Genomic DNA, 19,501 nt, shown 5'->3' with positions numbered 1-19,501 from the left:
GTTCCCATTAGTTCCAAATGGCAAGAAACTGTTTACTACATTAACTTAAAAGAAAACAACATTTGGGAAGTTTCAGAATAATCTCCATCTTAGTCCTTTATGTATGCTTTCAAGGAAAGCAAGTCGATGGAAGGAGGAGGGAGAAGGGAATGACTCAGTTGTGCATGTAGACCTGAAGGGGGAGAAATTGTTTCATGCTCAGGATTGCTTTGGGGATTCCCAGCCATGATAATTTAATTATGCAATAGAATAGAGTGGCATTTCTTTTCTTTTCTTTTCTTCCAAAAGCAAATTAACTCAAACTGATCCACAAGGGTTTTACAACTCTACAAATTTACAGTTTTACTACTCACATTTTAAAATTATTTAAAATTTTAAAATATTTTGCATAGAAATTCAAAGCAGGAAACTGATGGAAGAAGATTTTTGAGGAATAAAAAAGAAGGAGGCATTTAAAGTAATTATTAAATTCTAATTCAAAATACTTAATTTCTAATCTTTTTCATGTTTATATCCACCATATCTTGAGATACTGAGGTATACAGTGGCATAGAAATGTAAATATTTTTTCAGCAATCCTACATAGGTTTGAATGATTTAACACTATTTTTTCTCCTCACAAAATTCCACCACAAATTATGAGGCACCGCTAGTAATTACCATCCTTATTCATATTTGTTGAAGCTATGGAAAATTCACCATCAGCCAACATAAATATGCAAGCAATTGATTTCCAGCAAATGATTACTGAGAAGGGGGTTGAGGACAGGGTTTTAAGGTTTGGGGCTACGCATGGTGAAGGTGGAGAATCTTGCATGTAGGCACAGCAGGATCTACCACCTTCTCTAGCACGCCATATCCGCAGCTCCCTCTGCAAGAAAGAGCTGCCAGCAGCTTTGATCCAAGCTGCAAATGTGATGCTAGCCATCTCTTTGAAATTAATATTATGCCAAATAAGCTGGAACCCCTCAGCTTCTTGTAATTTTTATGTATGTTGTTTATTATTATTTAGTATTGGATATACTGGCGGTTCTTCACATGGACAAAACGGGATGGTCCCCCTCCTAAGAAATAAGCATGATCCACAAAGCAGAAGAACTGACAAAATTCAGGGTAAAGGAAGACATCTAAAAATAGAGAAGTTGATTTGATGCTTAGCTGGTTGGTACAGTACATTCAAACTTGGATTTACTGAGGGACCTTCATCTCTTCATTAGTGTCAGTCAAATAACTAACAATAACACATCGTGTCGTGAGTCACCACCCTTATCCTGCCACTTGTTCATGTTCATAATCACATCACTAAATGAACCAGTAGCACAGTTTTTTTCAAGTAAAACTCAAATGCAGAAAGGAATAGAGGATCACAATGGACTTAAGCAATGTCTTTCAAACAATGTTGATAAAGTTGGAGCTTTCAGGAGGAATGGGAAAATTTGGTTTTCCTCTCTTACATCTAAAGGGTGGATCCTGAATGCATAAAGTGCCTAGAGAAAGTCACATAAGTAGTTGTTCTTTAAATAAAATTATATTCTTACTTGAGATCATAAACTATCCACTGCTCCCTGCTAAGTCCACACACATTTTTTGCCAGGTAAAGTAATGAACATACCTATCATATTTTATTTTTTCTTTTAACTGAATCAAATTTCTATAGTTCTTACAGAGTACTATAAAGCACACTCTAGCAATACTCCCCCTCTAAGTTGCAGGACTTGTAAATAAATCAGTTACAGAACATTCAGTAAACCTGATCAATTTACTTTCATGTTTTCATATGAACTTTAAAAATATTGCATGGAATTTTTGATGACTTTTCCTGGTATAGATTTTTTTAAGTAAAATATTTAAAATGCCATTTTAAAATATAGTCAAAACATAAGAACTGTTAGAGACGGCTCTCATCAAAAGGTTAATATGTGTTAATTCAAAGTAAGTATCTATAATTTATTTTTTAAAAAAATCACAAGTAACTATGACATTCAAAAACAGAAAACAGCTGTTTGTTAAGTTTCCAAATCCTGTTTTTCTACCTGAAGTCAAACTGTGCATCTTCAGTTCTCTGCTCAGCATGGCTATTCAAAACCGATTAATTTACTTTACATAACAGATATTTAACATATACATTCCTTTTAAAAACTCCAAAACAACCAAGTTCTCTGAACAGTTAGATAAGAAAAAAAAAATTGTAAGTGAATCAAATCTTATTAAAGGGTAAGAAAAGCCTGTGTCTGGGTAAACATTTTATTTATCAGGTACAAATATAGTTTTAAGAAGTAGTAATATAACTTAATGTTATGTAAAAAAAAATGTTATGTTAATGTAAAAATATTAAACATTATTCATATTCCCTGGCGTATCTAAGACGACACCTAAAAAGTGGGACCTATGGCAAGCCCATACTGAAGCTGCAGCTGGAGGCCAGGAGCGTACTTCATGGCATATAAAACAGGACTGACACCTGTGTTCAGGCAACTGCACCACTCTCTTCCCCTCAAATTTCTGTTTACTATAATGAACACTTAGACTCCTGTTAAAGATGTAGATAGATAGATACGCAGATTTTTTTCTCTGAATAGGAATCCTACCATTTGTCTTCAGGCTATTTTATGAAAAGCTACACTTTTTTACAGTTCATTATGCTAACATGAATTAAGAAATGCTATTTTTCCCACTAGTATCATGAAAGTCAATTGTTCAGATGATTTTTAAGCACATTTGGTGTTATCTCAAAATGAAGTTGTGGGCAACAAGTGTCAGTACATGAAATCAGTAACAAAGAATAGCATAGTAAAGCTAAGTTGTATATTAACTCTTCAAACAAATGAGTTGTGATTAGAGGTTGATAGCTTTACTGGAGGGAGCTGAGTAAGACAGTAGCAGCCAGCCAGCAGTTTAATCAATTAACCAGATTTCTAAAAATACCCTGACCTTTTTCTTTTCCTTTTAACTGGGAAGATAATCCTGTGATATAAGAAATATAATTGGTCTGTGTCATGGATTTGAGACTAGGCTTACAAGGGCTTTAAAACCACTTGTTTAAAGGCAGAGATATGCTGGAATTTGATTTTTGTGTTTGGCTTAGCACTAGGAAGATGTTGATCTGTAACTACCAAAGAACATATGTCACAAGGCTGCATTGCAGAATTTTAGAAGTCTTTGCACACTCTTCATTCAGGCTCCAGTGGTAATCACTCAGCTGCCTTGCATAATCATGTATTTGAATTTCTGACAACACAACCCCTAAAATAGTTAACTAAAAAGAACTTTTTGAAAGTATAATTTAGCATGCAGCACAAAAATATGCTGTCGTTCTCATCGGGCTGAGACAATTACCGTGTAGAACATTTCTGAATCTGATTGCACAGCAAATTAAACATTAAATGTAGCAACAAATGGCTGATGTTTAGAAAGGGTATAGGTGAAACGCTTTTTAAAAACCTGGATACAGTTATTTCTGTATAATTCTATAATTATTATTTAATTAAGAGACTCTCCACTTTTCTGTTTTGAAGACTGTTTTTTAAATGTCGTATCTCTGCAGTAAACAGACACTAACGAAATATTAGCAGTGGCATAAAATATATTACATAAAAACACCTGATGCTGTCTATTGTATTCTAGATATAAAATGTACTCCACTTATGCTAACACAAAATGAAAGGGAAGAAAAATTGTCCAACTATAAGATTAGAAGGGACCTTGAAAAATCACCTGGTCATCATTTTACAGTGAAGGCATCCTAACAAATAATTTTCTAATCTGCGTTTGAAAACCCCGGTGGAAGCAGTTTTATAACATCCCGCAGTAGTCTGGTCCACTGCCTCATAACATTAAAAAGAAAATTAATGTCTTATCTATGGATTTTTGTAACAAATTGAACTGATTTCTACTTGTCCTTTCCTACTGTCTTCATTACTTCTTCATATCAACCCCTTATAATTAGCAGACTGCCTTTCTACTTCCTGCTGCAGCAAAGACGGTTTGATTATTTTTTGCTTCACGCACTCTCTAACTTGCTTGCCATATATGTTACCTTCTTGTAGACCTTTTTTCTTTCTTAAAGTGTGGTGCCTAAAACTGAGTGTGGTGTCACAACCAAGGATCACCAGTGTTAAGTAGAGCCGAATAATTGTATTCCCTGTTGTGGAGGGTTGAGAGAAAAGTTCTGTCAAACAGTGCTGGGTATCCAGTTGTCTGCTTCGCTCCACTGCCCCTTTATGATCAACAGTAGGGAACATTGTGTCCACATCTTAGCCTTTCACACTTCTTTGGTTTATTTTAAGTGTACTTTTGTTGATAATTTAAGCTAGGACTTTAATATTGAAATATTTTGCTTAACCATTTTTTAATGATCTGGATAGAGAAACTAGTTAATGATATATTCCAGAACTTTTCTGGGACCAAAGATGACTAGTTTACAGCTCTCTTGTCCCTCCTTTTTTTTTTCACTTTTGAAGATGTTCATGATCTTTTTTTCCATTTCCAATCCTCTAAGGCTTTTCCTCCTCATCACATTTTCTAAAAGTACCATTAACGTTTCAAATTCTTCACACAGTGCCATAAATAAGCACTTGTAACTTAGTACAACTATCTCACCAAAGTATTTGTCTTCTTCTTTCCAGAATCAGACCTGCATCACCATCTTCTTGTTAAACATAACTTTTGCAATCTAGTTTCAACTCAGAATTCAAAAAAGAAAGAATTAAAAGATTCAGCTGTTATTTGCTATTCTTTTCCAGTTAGTCTTGGATCTGTATTTTTTAGTTTTTCTCTTATACAGTTTTCGGACCTGACCTTTTTTCCTTTTATTTCTCTTGCTGATTGAAACTCTCGTGCTCTGTTGCATTTCTGGATTTATCCTTAAAAGTATGGGCTCTTCCTTTATAATCTTACTCTATTATATGACTCAAAGCCATAGGATCCTTTTGTATGGTTACTTTTTGCTTTTCAAGTCACTAAGGATACCCCAACGTAGTTAAAATGGTCTGTAATCATGCTTTCTTTCTTTTTGCTTTAGCTAGCTCGCTATTGTGCGTTAATACGGTTTCTTTCAGTAACTGCCAGATTTGCTGCATTCCTTTATTTCTCGGATTATCTTCCCAAATGACCTATCATATGAGTTTTCTGAATTCCCTATCAAAGCTTGACTTCTTCAAATACATTATTTTCAGTTCTTCTGCCACACTTCTTTCCCTTAGGATAGTTGACTTTATCATTTTGTGATTACTTTCACCCCACACGACAACGCACTTTTGGTATCTCAATGAATTCTCCCTTTTAGGCAGAACTAAATCTAAATTAGCTGGTCCCCTTCTCCTAAAAGATTAGTTTGTTCTCAGCACATTTCATGAGCATGACTGTCAGTCTATAGCCTGTCATATTATATCTCCAGCAAATATTTGGTTAAAATTCTCTGTCGCCACCACATTCTAACTTTTAAACAGGCTAAGAAATGCTTCATCAAACTCTTCAACAAAGGTCTGTATGGGTTACTGCCATTATTCCATTCTTCTTGTTTTCTCTTTTACCAGGACAAAGGCCTCTCAACTCAATAAACTCTAGACATAAACATGATGAATATGCACAGTATTTCTTTCTATACCTGTCTTTGCTGGAATATCGACACCCCAAATAAAAAAATTCTTCCCCATAATTTCTGTGATATTAATCATGTCATGTAAAAAGTTTCACCAAAATTTCTAGATCTTCCAATCAATTTCATGTTCTTGTGTTGCATTTCCAAGATATGGCACCTTGGTATTTTACAGTCAGGCTCAAGCTTTCTCTATGTTTCTCTAAACTCTGTACTATAGTAGCAGTTGGTATGCTGCCAAGCCCACATTAGTAAACTGAATTAAAGGCTGGTGTTGTTATTATTAAACCTGGATTACTTGCAGGGGCTCTGCAAAAGGTGACTAAGAAAAGAAAGTTGGCTTTGGCTATTCTGCTATTTACACAGGTGGGATTTCTAATGGAGACAGCACCTCCACTGCACATTCTTTAGTTGAGGACCACTTTGTCATTTCTACAAGTCTTTTATCTTGGATGGAGTTTGCCCATTGATAAAAAGGCCAGGCAGGTACATACTTAGCTCTCACAGCACAAAAGAAGCGCAAGGATGATTGATTGCTGGCGAAGATGTTTAGAGGAGGTGACCTGAACTGTCAGACAGCATTTCTGGCATTTTATGATGAATGTGTGAATAATTCCTCAGTGCACAGAGTTATTGAAGAACAATTTGGGTCATATTCTTAGCTGATGTAAATTATCATTCCTCAGTTTACTTCACAGATGATATTATATAATTTCAAAACCTGTTACACTGTGTTTTCATATTACATGTAAAGGTTTGTAATGGTGTTGCACGGTAGTTGCTCATCTAACTTAAAATCATTTCCTTGCATACAATGTAGTGCAGGACAGCAGTGACCAGGACTGCAGTTTACAGATTTGAATCAACTCTAATTAAATCTGACAGATGCCCATTAAGTGTAATGGGAGTTGGATCAACTCTCGATCACAAAAAGGAAAGGATTAGGATATACTCCTCAATAACATGCTGGGAGCTATGTCTAGTGATAAAATATTACTGTAACATAAGAAATGAGCTGAAAATATTCTACAACTAAAATGCTTCCAAGAATGATATAACAGTAATGCTTTAGAAGAACACGTCATTTCTATTTTGTACCAAAGTAAAATACAGAAATCTGTTTCAGCAACTGGATAACTCAGCATCATCTCTGTGGGCATTGGTAGGACACTCTTAAGTGAGTGTTCACTGATGTGAGAAAAAGGTCATCCTAGATGTGTCATCTCAGATATTTCACAAATCAAAGGAACTGGTGTTTCCACACATTAAGGAGCTAATTCTGACTCGGCCAGAAACCTTGGCTGTAGATAACTGTGTTTCCTGAGGTGGAAGGCAAGAAGCAGATTATAATTCTTGTACACAAAACCTATTTTCTCTTTGCTGCAGAAAGAGAGGAGAAATAATCTGTGCTTGCCTTACACTTGTCTCAATAAGATTGCTCAACAGAGTATCAGAGAACCTGTGCTGGTGTTCATACTCAGTTCTACTCATTTCTGGCCCTTTTCCTCATCTCTCTAACCACGTGCATACATGCAGAAGCTGTGGTTTCAGACTGGCTACTTTTCTTCCACTCAGCTGCTCATATCGTAAGCAGCAGGTGCTGGGGAGCAAAAGAGATGTATGCAATCTCTTGCATCCTTTAGTAGGTAAAGGTGGACATGAAATCTGTCTGAGGTAGAAGTTATCAAGGAATCTGAAGCAGAGGTACGGGAGGGGAGAAATTTATTAGTGCAATTACACTATTGTGTTCTCAAAGAAAAGAGGTAGCAATCTGTAATATTAACAATGTAATAATTTCCAGCACTGACAACAGATCAAGCTGTACCATAGGAAATAATGTGAGTGATAGACACAGAAAGAAAAACAACCACAGAGAATCTTTTTCTGTAATCAGGAACACTTTGAAACAGTAGTTAAGAAACAAGTTACAGCCAGATTGCAGAATCAGTTCTGCGAAACACACAGCCCGTTCAAGCCTTTAATAATGAGAGCAATTACAGTTTGCTGTGTTCACATAGCTATGGTTAAGATTGTGTCAGCATTCCAATTGTAACTCTATACATCCATGGGCTTAAAACTCAGCTGTACATGCTGGGAGTTTTTGTTGCTTCTGTTTTGCACCAAAGCTTAGCTTTCTTAGGTAATTCCACTCACAAAATATTAAACTTTTTAAATACAGAGGTTTAGAAACAAGCTATGATGCAGTCAGTGCGATCTGACTCTTTCTAAGCCAAAGCGTGCTTTGAGCACATACGGTAAGATGTGAAATGCAGGATTTAGACAATGAGAGCGGGTTTAACTTTGTGGATGTGTCAGTGCATCTGTACTTGTCAAGTCAGTAAAGCACATGTGATTCCACTTTACGTACATTTTAAAGACAACTGAAGTTAGACTACAACCTTGGGCTGAGTCAAGCCTTTATGCAGGTGTACAGATGCCTAAAGCAGAACCATGGATATCTTTTTAAAATGCTGCTATTTGAGGAAGATTGTCTAGAAATTAATGACTGATTGAAGTACAGGTTTTCCAGGTAGAAGATAAAAGATCGTTGTTTAATAATGCCGAAAAGCCCTCAGTTCAGTAGCCCTGGCTGGCACTGAGTATGCCTTCTCCATTACGTGGCACAACAGTAGCTGTGGGGCTGTTCTCCCGTTGTGGATGTAGAGAGCCCTATGATTAACTGCAAGACCCGTATAATGGATCATTTATTGGAAGATTTATCCTGTATTCTGAAATACACATTCTAGGATACAGGCAATAGTTGTTTTGTCCAAAATCCACGTTGACAAAGTGTGTATAATAATTTTATTATTTTTTTAAAGGCATTATAGTTGTATTAAAAATGCCTTAGTAGGACCATTCTGCACAGTATTTATGTTAGCCAGAGCTGTGATAAGCATAACAATTTACATTTGTAGAGTTGCTTTTATCCTATGGGATCTCTGAGTTGTTTACAAGTATTAATACTATTTGTTTTAGTGGTTGTTTATTTTAGTTGAAAAAGAACCTAATCACATGTTTATATTACATTAATTTTGCACTTTAAGACATTTCTGGTGTGCCTTGCCATTGCTAAAAATAACCAGTATAATTTAATTTAATTTTGTTGCTGTTATTTCCCATAAGGAACTGCTGCAAAAACCAGTTTAAATCAAATACTTCCAACTCCACAATATCTCTTGTTTTAGGCTTTAGTGTCACGCGAGCAGCAGCAGTTGTTGCCGTATGCTGAGAAGAGTGCAAGGCTTGTGAGGTCTCCAGGGGCTGGCTGTCCTTGGGGCCAGTTCAAACCATGGGAAGCTGCATATAACTGGCCCCTGGGGAGTCCCAGTGACCAGGGGCACCACGAACAGGTCGTGCAAACTGGGAGAGGCACCTGAGAGGAGCGGTGCGGCAATTTGCCTGGCGGTTTGTGCAAGAAGGGCAGCGCGCTCTGCCAGTTGTCGGGGCTGCTGCCTGCTCTCTCTGACCGCCCACGGCCTTATGCTGCAGCCCTGGTGGTGGCCCCATGAACCTACCCAGCAGCATGAGGTCTCCAGGGAATTAGGAAGGTTCATTAGGCAGTGCTTTGAGATCTTCGTAAGTGTGGTGGTAGAGACAAGGTAAGGGCTGTGAATGATCTACCTAGCCAGGCTAGCCTGGGGTAAGATTTGGAATGATGTGATCTTTAAAGGTCCCTTCCAACCTGAACCATTATATGATTCTATATTTTTATTCTTACAAGCACCTTAGACCTGATATTGCTAGGGAACACCTATATACACTCACACATCCATAAATGATTAGCAAGAATTTCTTGGGGCTTAAGCAGGAACTTTAAGTTTTTGCTGAATCATACTGTGTTTTGAGGTTGGTACTGCTCCTATTGAAATAGCAGAGTTTCACAATTGACCTTCATAGGAAGAAAATTGCATGTGTAATTGCATGCACCATTTAAAAAAAAAAAAGGATCTTAAACAGCACATTCTCCATGACACTGATTTCCACCAGCGCCCTTCATACTGAAGTCTACTTTCTGTTCCCACTGGATCCTATTTTGATTGTCTTAAATGTTAAGAGAACTTCTGAGATTTTAATCTTTGTCTAATTTATGTGGTTAGAATTCAGCTCCTTTATGTGATTTTTGTCTTGTCTTTCTTCTGTCCCTGTGGAATAGTTCAGATACATCATATATGGAAAGAATATACTATTTTATTCTGTGAAGAAGTTTATCTCAGTTATGATGTTCTACTGAGATTAGTTAGACTGGAGACATGCATTGTACTGTTTATGATGTTGTCTATAAGGCTCACAAGGAAAGCGTCCATGCTGTGGATGGACAGGATGGAAGCCTGACAAAACCATCTGTAAGTAAAATCATTATACATATTAATCTATTCTTTGTTGCCATCTATTGTTTTCAGTCGACATCCATTAATTGTCAAATTGATATAACTTACATATCCAGGTAGCCAGCTGATGTTGCTAATTCGTCAGATGGTGAGAGAAATCAAACGGATATTTGAATATATAAAGGCTGATGGATATTTTGTTATATTAGATATATAATCTTGTAAACATATTAAAATAATTTAATATTGTTCAGAGCAAATTTGACTAAGCTCTTTTATGACTTTCACTAACTTCCCTTAGGAGAATTCCTTATAGTGAATGTCACAAGATATTTAAACAAGTTCCTTAAAGAGACTGTCTTTAGCAGGGTCAAGTTGATTTCCCTAAGATGTGATATAACAATTTGGTTTGCTGGTTGGGTTTTTCTTCATTTTCTCCTCACCAAAATACTCCTCCCTCCTTCAGAAACATATCATTATAATCTACATATTTACCTTGATGTGACGAATAAATACATTCTGAAATAATTTATCCGTTAGACATTTCCTTCTCAGCTGATGTTTTATTTCCAGAGCATCTCTTGTGTAATATTCTATTCATGACATTATCTTTCACTAACATCAGATGCCATAAAATACCACAATGTATTTGTTTCATTTTTTTTGCAAACTATCATGGATTTCACAAAAGAAGGACAGGAAAGTTGTTTTTAATTAAAACCAGGTCGGAACACAAATAAAAAAAAGCTTCAAAATTTGGGTGTAAAACCTTGGTTTTACTATTAAACTGACCCCTAGTACAGCTATTAAGTTTTACTGTGGGTCCTGGTAACAAAAGTAGGATATTAGTTCCGCTTAGCCAAGGTATCTGATTAATTGGTATGAATTGGATAATGACTTGATTTCTCATGGATTTAATAGCTGCCATTACAGGAAAGATTGTCTTGTTGTCAGCCAACAGCATTAGATTTCCCTGAATAGTGGTTAAAGGTCATAAAACAGCACTTAGTTTGATTTATTTTATTAATCAAAACCATACTTGTTTTATAAAGGTCTCATGCTCTTGCATTTGATATCTGCAGTCTGATGTGAATCCATCAGCCTTTAAAACTGTCAACACCTTGAGGAACTGTTCTTGGGTACTGCTGGCATTCTCTCCGGGGAGTGCACCTTAAACGTACCCTTGAAATTTTGCCAGCAGAAGCAAAGCTTACTTAATGTCTAAGAAAAGTAAAAATTATAAACAATGGATGAAGTCAGTAAGGTTTTACAGGGACACAGGTGTTGGCTACAGATTGGAAGATTTGGGCCTAAAGGTCCACTATTCTATTTCAACCAACCAATTGCATCACTACTAAAATTTCCATTGACCTATGGAGAACACTTTGTATCTTTAAAGGGCTCAATTAACTTTAGGTCCATTTTATTAAGATAAAAGGTATTTTTACTGAATTATAAAGAACAAAATTTGTCCTGTACATTTGTCCTGTACTTTTCCCTAAAGTCACACTAGCATTTTTCAAAAAAATACTGCAAGTAATTAAAAAACTTCTGTTCCATGACTTAACATCAGAGATAATTGAGTAATAAGTGTATGGTTAGATAATACCGCTGAATCACAAAGCTTTTTTTTTTTTGAAGAATGGAGCAATAGCTGAAGTTCTGAATTCAATAGGCAGCTGTTCTTAGGAAAAGGGAAATTTACATGAAATAATAGGAATTTAAAACAACCCCCTCAAAACTTACAGAAACAAAGGAATAATTGCCTCTAGCTTGTTATCTAAAAGGAAATCTTCAATATGAAAATTAATAATTTTAAACATTTCTTTTTGCCTTTTACTATAATGATATCTATTGTTTTCCCTCAGCCTGAAATGAAAAATATTAATTTAATCATTGTGATCTAGGACAAGATTCTAAATGGGACATGGCCAAGTAAGAACTGTCATTCTGACTTTGCAACCTCATTTCTTTAGCATCCTGTATCCTTAAGAATCCTGTATCTTTGTGGACTTCTCAGATATTAATTAAGTTATTAATGGATTGAGTGGTTTGCCTCATAGACAAAGCTGTGGAACTGTAGCTTGCAGTAGGAAAGAAAAGGAATTCCCAGCTGCAGTATCCATGAGAATAAAAAGTATGTTTAGTGAGACATTTCAATTCTAATATTAAGGTAATAATACCATTTCAAAACATTGAACATTAATTACCTAATGCATTAGTTGTAGAGCTGTGGATTGTCTAAAAGTGTTACCTACATTTCAGTTCTTGCTCAGAAAGTATATGATTGTCAGGAACTATTTAAATAATTACGCTATACTTTAGCCCCTGCTTAGGAAAAAAGGCAGTGGCATACATTTATGTATGATTTTTCTAACAAGGATTTGATGTTTCTGAAGTTGAACAGTTATTTTGTGGGGGGAAAGAAAGGAATATTTTGAAAATTACAGTGCAAATATTAACAGTAAATTTACTGAAAGTATTACATTCAGTGCTAATAAGAACAGTCTTAGTACAACTTCCAAGCCACCTGCTCAGAAAATAGTTTGTTACATGATGTCAGTTATGTCACTTTTAGTTTCAGTAGTTAGGCAGACAAAAGGCAAAGAAGAAAAGCAATTTCCCTGACAAACTTTGAATTTGTAAGGGTTTTTGTTTCCAGAAGGTAAGTATAGTTGACAAAATGAATCAAGTATCTGAGTTCTAAGAAATTTTTTGCTGAAATAATTACATTATATTTTTAAGCAATAAGATCCTTTTTGTAACACTGTCATTTCTCTAGGCAGGGGAAGCTTATTGATCCTTTTGGATGTGTGTTCAGTCTGTCTTATCTACCTGTTCACTTGTTTGACCCACATCAATGTAAGCAGTCTATAGAAATTTTGGTGGTGTTTGAAGTTTTACATTCAAATTTATCATAAATTGAATCAATATAGAAAAATGAATACAGAGATGTGAAGAACAGATTATGTGAAAAGATGAAAAGTTCCATGACTAAATTAGTCATGGCTATAGAATGCTGCAGCACTATGCCATATATTTAGGTTGACAAGACAATAACTAAGATGGGAGTAAATGAAAGTGAAAAAAACCCAGCAAACTGAAGGATATGAACACCAAATTGTTTGGCTGGGATGGAGTTAATTTTCTTCACATCAGTCCATATGGTGCTGTTTAGACTGGTGACCAAATCACGGTTGGTAACACAACAATGTTTTAGCCATTGCTGGACAGTACTTGCGCGGAGTCAAGTCTTTCTGTTCCTCACTCTGCCCTCCATGAGCAGGCTGGGAGTGGGGAAGAGGCTGGGTGTAGGCAAAGCTGGAACAGCTGACCAAAAGTCATGAAAGAAACACTCCATGTCATATAATGTCCTGCTCTGAAATAAAACTTGGGGTGGGGATTTTTTAAAAAAGAGAGCCATTGCTTGGGGACTGAATGGGCATTGGTCTGCTGGTCGTGATTGATTGATTGTTTCTTAATCACTTGGGGGTTTTCCTCTTCCCTCCGTCCCCTTACTAAGCTATCTTTACCTTGACACATGAGTTTTCTTGCCTTTTGTGCTCCAAATTCTCCCCACCATTCAACTGGAGGGGTGAAAGAGTGAGTTGGTGGGGGCTTAAGCTGCCAGCCGTGGTTAACCCAAGGTAAGAGTTACTGAAAAACAAGAATAAGCAACCATTAATGTAATTTTTCCTCCTCTGTCTTTTAAAATAGGTGGAAAATCAATTTAAGATAACTATGGATGAATCCCAGAACTTTTACTTAACAACTGCTTATGCTATTAGATCTTACCTTTGAATTTCTTCAAGAGGTCAATAGGAATTTTGCCTGAAAAAAAACTAAAGGACTTGGCTGCAAATACAGAGCAACATTATAGACTACATTTTAAAAATGTGGATGTGATGGAAATTAGATTTCTGGCAATTTTATTCAGGTCAATTCCACTGACAGTTAAATATTAAAGCCATGGTTTCAATGACCAAATCTGAAAAAAAAAAAACAAAACAAAAAAAGAACGTTCTTCAGCTTTGGAGCATTGGTTGTCCATAATACCTAAATTTTAATTGTTTTGGGCTTACTGGCACTTTCCAAGACTCCCAAGCATAATTTTGGAAATAGCACATGCCAAAGACCATTCACAACAGGCAGCTTGCATAGGTCTATAGTGATTTGTTTCCCTCTATTCTATGTAATCCTTTAACACAATCCATTTCTACATTCAAGTAGAAAAACATAAGCAAAATAATATTAATGTGTGAGAGCCATCTGAAACTGAAGGGAAATCCAGGGCGAAGTGTTGTGCAAATTAGACACAGCCAGCCTATACCACTTGGCTTCTGGGCTAGTGGTCCCTGATCCTATGTTACTTAGCAATGTAGGTGGAACTAATGTTTTCACAGGCTATTTACCCCTAGTATGCAATGTCATTGTGTATTCTAATGTATAAATAGCAATATGAAGTTTTATTAGGTTAAAAGACATGTTTGCAGAAAGAAATGAGAAATTCTGACAACAGCATGACAACTTCTGGTTTCCAAATTGCTTTCCACAAGAATAAATACTATATTTTTTTTTCTACTGAATGCACTACATAGTGTAGACTAGTATATTAGTTTATTTATCAGGTAACCTTAAACAATAGCTAGGTATTTACTGTTTGCTTCCTTTCTTCACGTTATAACTGCTTCATTCATTTCTGTATAGACCAGTCTTAAAAGTAAATTTGGGTTAATTGTCGCTACTGGCTACAGCTCCAATTAATGCTACCAGTGTCTATACTCAGGTTCCCAAAGTCATGTGGCTCAAGTTGGTTTCATCTGTACTGCCAGTAGGAATACAGCATTGGGTGTGATCCAGTCCAATTTGGGGCGTGACTGTACTCACAAAATCTTTTGGTTTATTCTGAATTAGAACTAGAATGCGATCCTACCTACTAGGGGTAGGTGATCTGGGATCAAGTGTGTGCTGGCTGTATAGACCAGGTAGCCAGCCACCTGCTTATTCAACAATGCTTCCATTTTATATCTCTGCAAGCCAGTGGGATCCTAGTCATTGTTAATCATTCTAGTCATAGTAAAATACTATTTACAGCAGAACAACCCTAAATAACATTGCTTGCAATTAAACCATGCCAAAGCTGAGGAACATCAGACTGCCTGTGAACATTTCAGAAGACATTCATGATTTTACTTTCATTTCTACCCTCATAATACAAAAAGCATTGAGACTTGGTAGAGTATCAATTAGGCTTTCCTAAATTTTCTTTCTTAATGTATATATTTCTCTCTTCCATAGTGGTAGCGCTCACTTTTTGCCACATAAGTAGAGTTTAAGCCAGCAGCTGGTCCAGTTCTTAAAGCAACATGTCTGTAGACGCTACAAAGGCGAAGAGCACACCTATTTTGCTTTTTGCAAAAACCGTGTGCAAGTCTCTCTTTTTCTTGTATCTTGTATGCAACACCTTGGTGGAAAATGAGTTCTCCTTTTGCTTGTCTGCCTTGAAAGGTTTTATTATCAGAAACAAGCTTCTCTTCCTTTCTCAAGTTCTAGCTTTGCTGTACCACTTAGTAAACTGCCTGTCAGCTTGTATAAAATGGCTGCAGGTAAGTCGTAGACACACTGCAGTGATCCTAGATCACACATCTGAGTGTCACTTCCCCATTGATCTGTGATGTGGCTGGTTCGGTTTTAGTAAGGTAGATGGTTAAAAATTTCACTGTTCATATTCCTACAGTACTGATCTGTAAAAGAGAAGAGTAGTCATACACCCAGCTTAAATGTCAGTTGCTTCAATAACAGAATAAGTGTGGTTTCTTACAAGAAACTCCTTGAGAGCTGAATACTTTGAATACTAATATATTATTAGTATTATTATGATTATTATTATTATTTCAAGCAGTTGTTTACGTAAAGATCTGTATTCTAATTGATATCCTGCTGACATTCCTTTTTGTAAAATGTTTTTTTTTAATAGTAAGTGTTTCCAATTATGTTTGGAGGCATTTAGCGCAACCAGTAGGAAATTCCTGGGAGAGAGAGGAATCGAGCTATCAGACCTAGGTCAGGCTGGAGAGCCATGCTTGCCCCCGCTCAAGTTTGCGGATGTGAACTGTATTCTAAAGGTCAGTGACTGCACTCACACCAAATAGAAAGGAGGAATCAGTGATTTCCCAGCTTCCCTGGTAACAAAGTGGTCTGGGAGTGTCTGAAATAGGGGTGACCCTTGCATGGATCTTTCTTTTATTGAATTTGAGCAGGAAGTAGGCTCCAGTAGCCCTCCAGCCTCCCAAAAATCTGCAGCATTTCTCATTCTCTTGTGCGGAACCTGGTGCACCATGTACAATAATTTAAATATTGATTTGGAGCATGGGCATTATTTTAATCATTTCACATGAATGCATAATCACTACTGAATTGCAGTATTTGCCTGCCCTGGTGAATATTTAAGTTATAGAAAATAGAGTAACATCAACTGGAAACACTGAGAGCAAGCCGTTCCAGAAACCCTTATGAAGCAATGGTTAGGGCACCCTTATTATAAAAAATTGTATTTCAAAGCCTTGCTTTAAATTAGATGGAAGCCAGATAGAAGTGAAGGTGAGTCTAGGATGGACATGAAGACAAGTATCTTACGCCTTTAAAGGAATGCAGGAACCAGTTGGCTACTTGAATAACTGGAGAGGGTTTGGATGACAGAGATTCTTAGAAAGAAGAATAGGTGAAGGGATTGTCAAATGTGGAAATCTGTAAGGACCTGGGTTATCTAAATCCTTTGGTGCCTTCAGGACTCTGGTTGTAAAATAGGTGCAGAACAGCAAAAAAGCAAGCACACAGGGTGTTTTAATGGCGGAAAGTCAAATGTCCATAGAGATGGGAGATTGCTGACCTGGGCATTATTCAGGGTAAAGATAATAAAGTGGAAGTTAAGTAAATATGTTGATTCATTAACTGAATTGAAGATTACTATGTTGACAATTTACTCCTGACATACATGATATTTCAATATAGAAGCTAGAAAATTTGAACAAACCTCTGTGGAGCTACCATGGAAAATGATATAGACAGAAATCCCAACAAAGAAATTAGAATTCTAATTCTAAAATTAGAAGTGCCAGTATAAGGCATAATGTCCAAGAACTCGTCAGCACAATAAAACATACAATGACTACCAAACAAACTACCTCCATGATGCCTTAAACGCCGTTTTTATTGTCCCTAAAAACATTGTTCTAAAGAACTATCTAAAATAAACAAGTTTGACTATATCAGAAAAAAAAGTACTAGACTCTTTTGGCATAGCAGCAAGATTGTTTTATCAGTAGCTCATCAGCATTTGCCTACACACCAGACTGATAATACCATATTTTCTACATACACAAACTGTGAAGCAGAACTTCAGGAATTCTCTATTTCAAGCCAGTGAGTACTGAAGAGCAAATATTTCCCTAGTAGTATTCTAAAACATGTGGTGTTACTTAATATACTTTTCATCTTCAAAATTTTTAAAAAAGATATATTAAAAAGTGTATTAAAAAGAAGACAGGCTTAGACATGAATCACTTCAGATGCTCAGAACATTTATAACTGTGACAATGACCACTGAAGCTCTCACCAGTTTGGGGTTTATTTTTTGTCTGTGAGCTAACTAAGACTCAAAAGGCAGATTTAAGTTTTCTGTTCTCCCTGAATCGTCAGACATACTTACTTTTTCACCCATAAGTCACAGATGCCTTTTTCTATTCTAGTGTACATGACTCTAAAACATTCTTAATCAGAAAGAATGCACTCAGCTGTAGTTTACATTTTGAAGGTTAATTTCAATGCCAAGGCCATAGTGGAATGATAAACAGCAAAGTACAGATCAGCAGCCAAGGAAGAGCGTTCCTGAGAAATAACTTAATAGTTTACTACAATAGTGAACAGTCTCCCTGACACTATGGATCACAGAATCATAATTTTCCATTAAACAAAATATGCATACTGAAGACATGATTCATAAGGGAGGGGGTGTTCACAGGGCAGGTCACAACTAAGAGACGACAGGGGTCCCCTCCGTTTCCCAGTGGCCAACCACAAAGTTTAGTTGGGTGTATAAGTGAGCTTTGAAAACTAGCAAGATAATTCTCAGTAAGTGCCATTGCACTGGGCTTGGACTGCCCAACAGCCTGCTTTCCAGCAGAGCCCTGCTGCCAGCCACAGAGCACTGCTTTGGCATGGGAACTGCAGCCGAATCAACTCGTAAGCTTCAAGCAGACTCATACTGTATCCCCAACACTGACCTCAGGTCAGTGAAGGTGAACACTGGGATCCAAAGGCCAGAATGTTTCTGAAGAACTTGGAGCTTCAAGATCTGAAGAGCTTGAAGTCATTGCACTGTAGTGCTATATTGCTTGCTAACCTGTCATTTGCCTTGGCACACAGCGGGAGGAAGCTGTGCTGTGTTAACAACATGATGATGTTGAGGTAATTAACTTGTAGTCAGTGCCTTGTGCTAAGATCAGAAATTAGGTATGTTGCTATCAAAGTGAATACTAATTTTGACTTGAATGTAAGTTAAGGGCAATGGACTGATGGAGATATCTGAATTATATCTCAACTAAAATCTTCAGGAGATAAAAGCTGTTCACTAGCACCAAAAAAAGGCCTTATGTTCAAGGGCAGAAGCTCTCTCATTAAACTTTAGAACTGACAAAATCAGTGTCTTCCACTTTTATCTGGTGGAAAATATTACACATATCTAAATGGGAAGGAAAGGGAAAAAACTTTTGTGTTCAAAAGTGGTCAGGTGATTAGAACAATTATCCAGGAACATTAAAGCTCAAATCCCTGATCTATATCTGAAAGAAGCAGTATTTGAACTTCCGCCTCTAACATCCAAGGTGAATAGTACAATCATATTGAATTGCTATGCTGGACTTGCTTTTTCTCTTATTTCAACTGTAACTGAGATGTGTTATTTCTAACACACTCTGTGCATCTGTTTATGCTCTTCTTCATCCAGTGCTATGGTTCTAAAATCGCTACTCACTCTGACATTAATATAATATTTAAAATAGTAATAAAATTAGGTTAGTTGTCTTCTTCCTGAATGAAAAACTAGAGTAGAATGTTCTATTGAGTAAAATATGCCTCAAGCATTTATATTCTAACGTGGTGAAACCTGAGAAAAGCAGGTTTATGAACTGTGCTGTTTGCATTCCTTGATTCTACTACAGGATGTCAGCTTACGCTTCAATTCACAAACAAGCACAATGGAAACTGTAACATGGCCCTTTCTGCTTTCTTCCAATGTGGGCTGAATACTAATGTCATAATACAATCAAACAAGGCGAAATAGTTGTCTTGAAACCCTCAGAAGCATGTTACAGTGTTAGCTTGGTGGTATTACAGATAAGTCTCACTATTCATTTGCTTGCACTCTTCTGTAAATTGAATGTCTCCACACCGAAAAGGAAGAAAATAAAATGAAAAGGACACGAACAAAATAAATTTGTTGTCTGACATTTTTTAGAAGTTTGAAAAAAATATTAAAACATCATTCTCTTTCCTTTCCTTTCTACAGTGAAATGTT

The sequence above is a fragment of the Chroicocephalus ridibundus genome, chromosome 1, assembly GCF_963924245.1.
Source record: "Chroicocephalus ridibundus chromosome 1, bChrRid1.1, whole genome shotgun sequence".
Lineage (NCBI taxonomy): Eukaryota > Metazoa > Chordata > Aves > Charadriiformes > Laridae > Chroicocephalus > Chroicocephalus ridibundus.
This window is presented reverse-complemented; position numbering follows the sequence as displayed.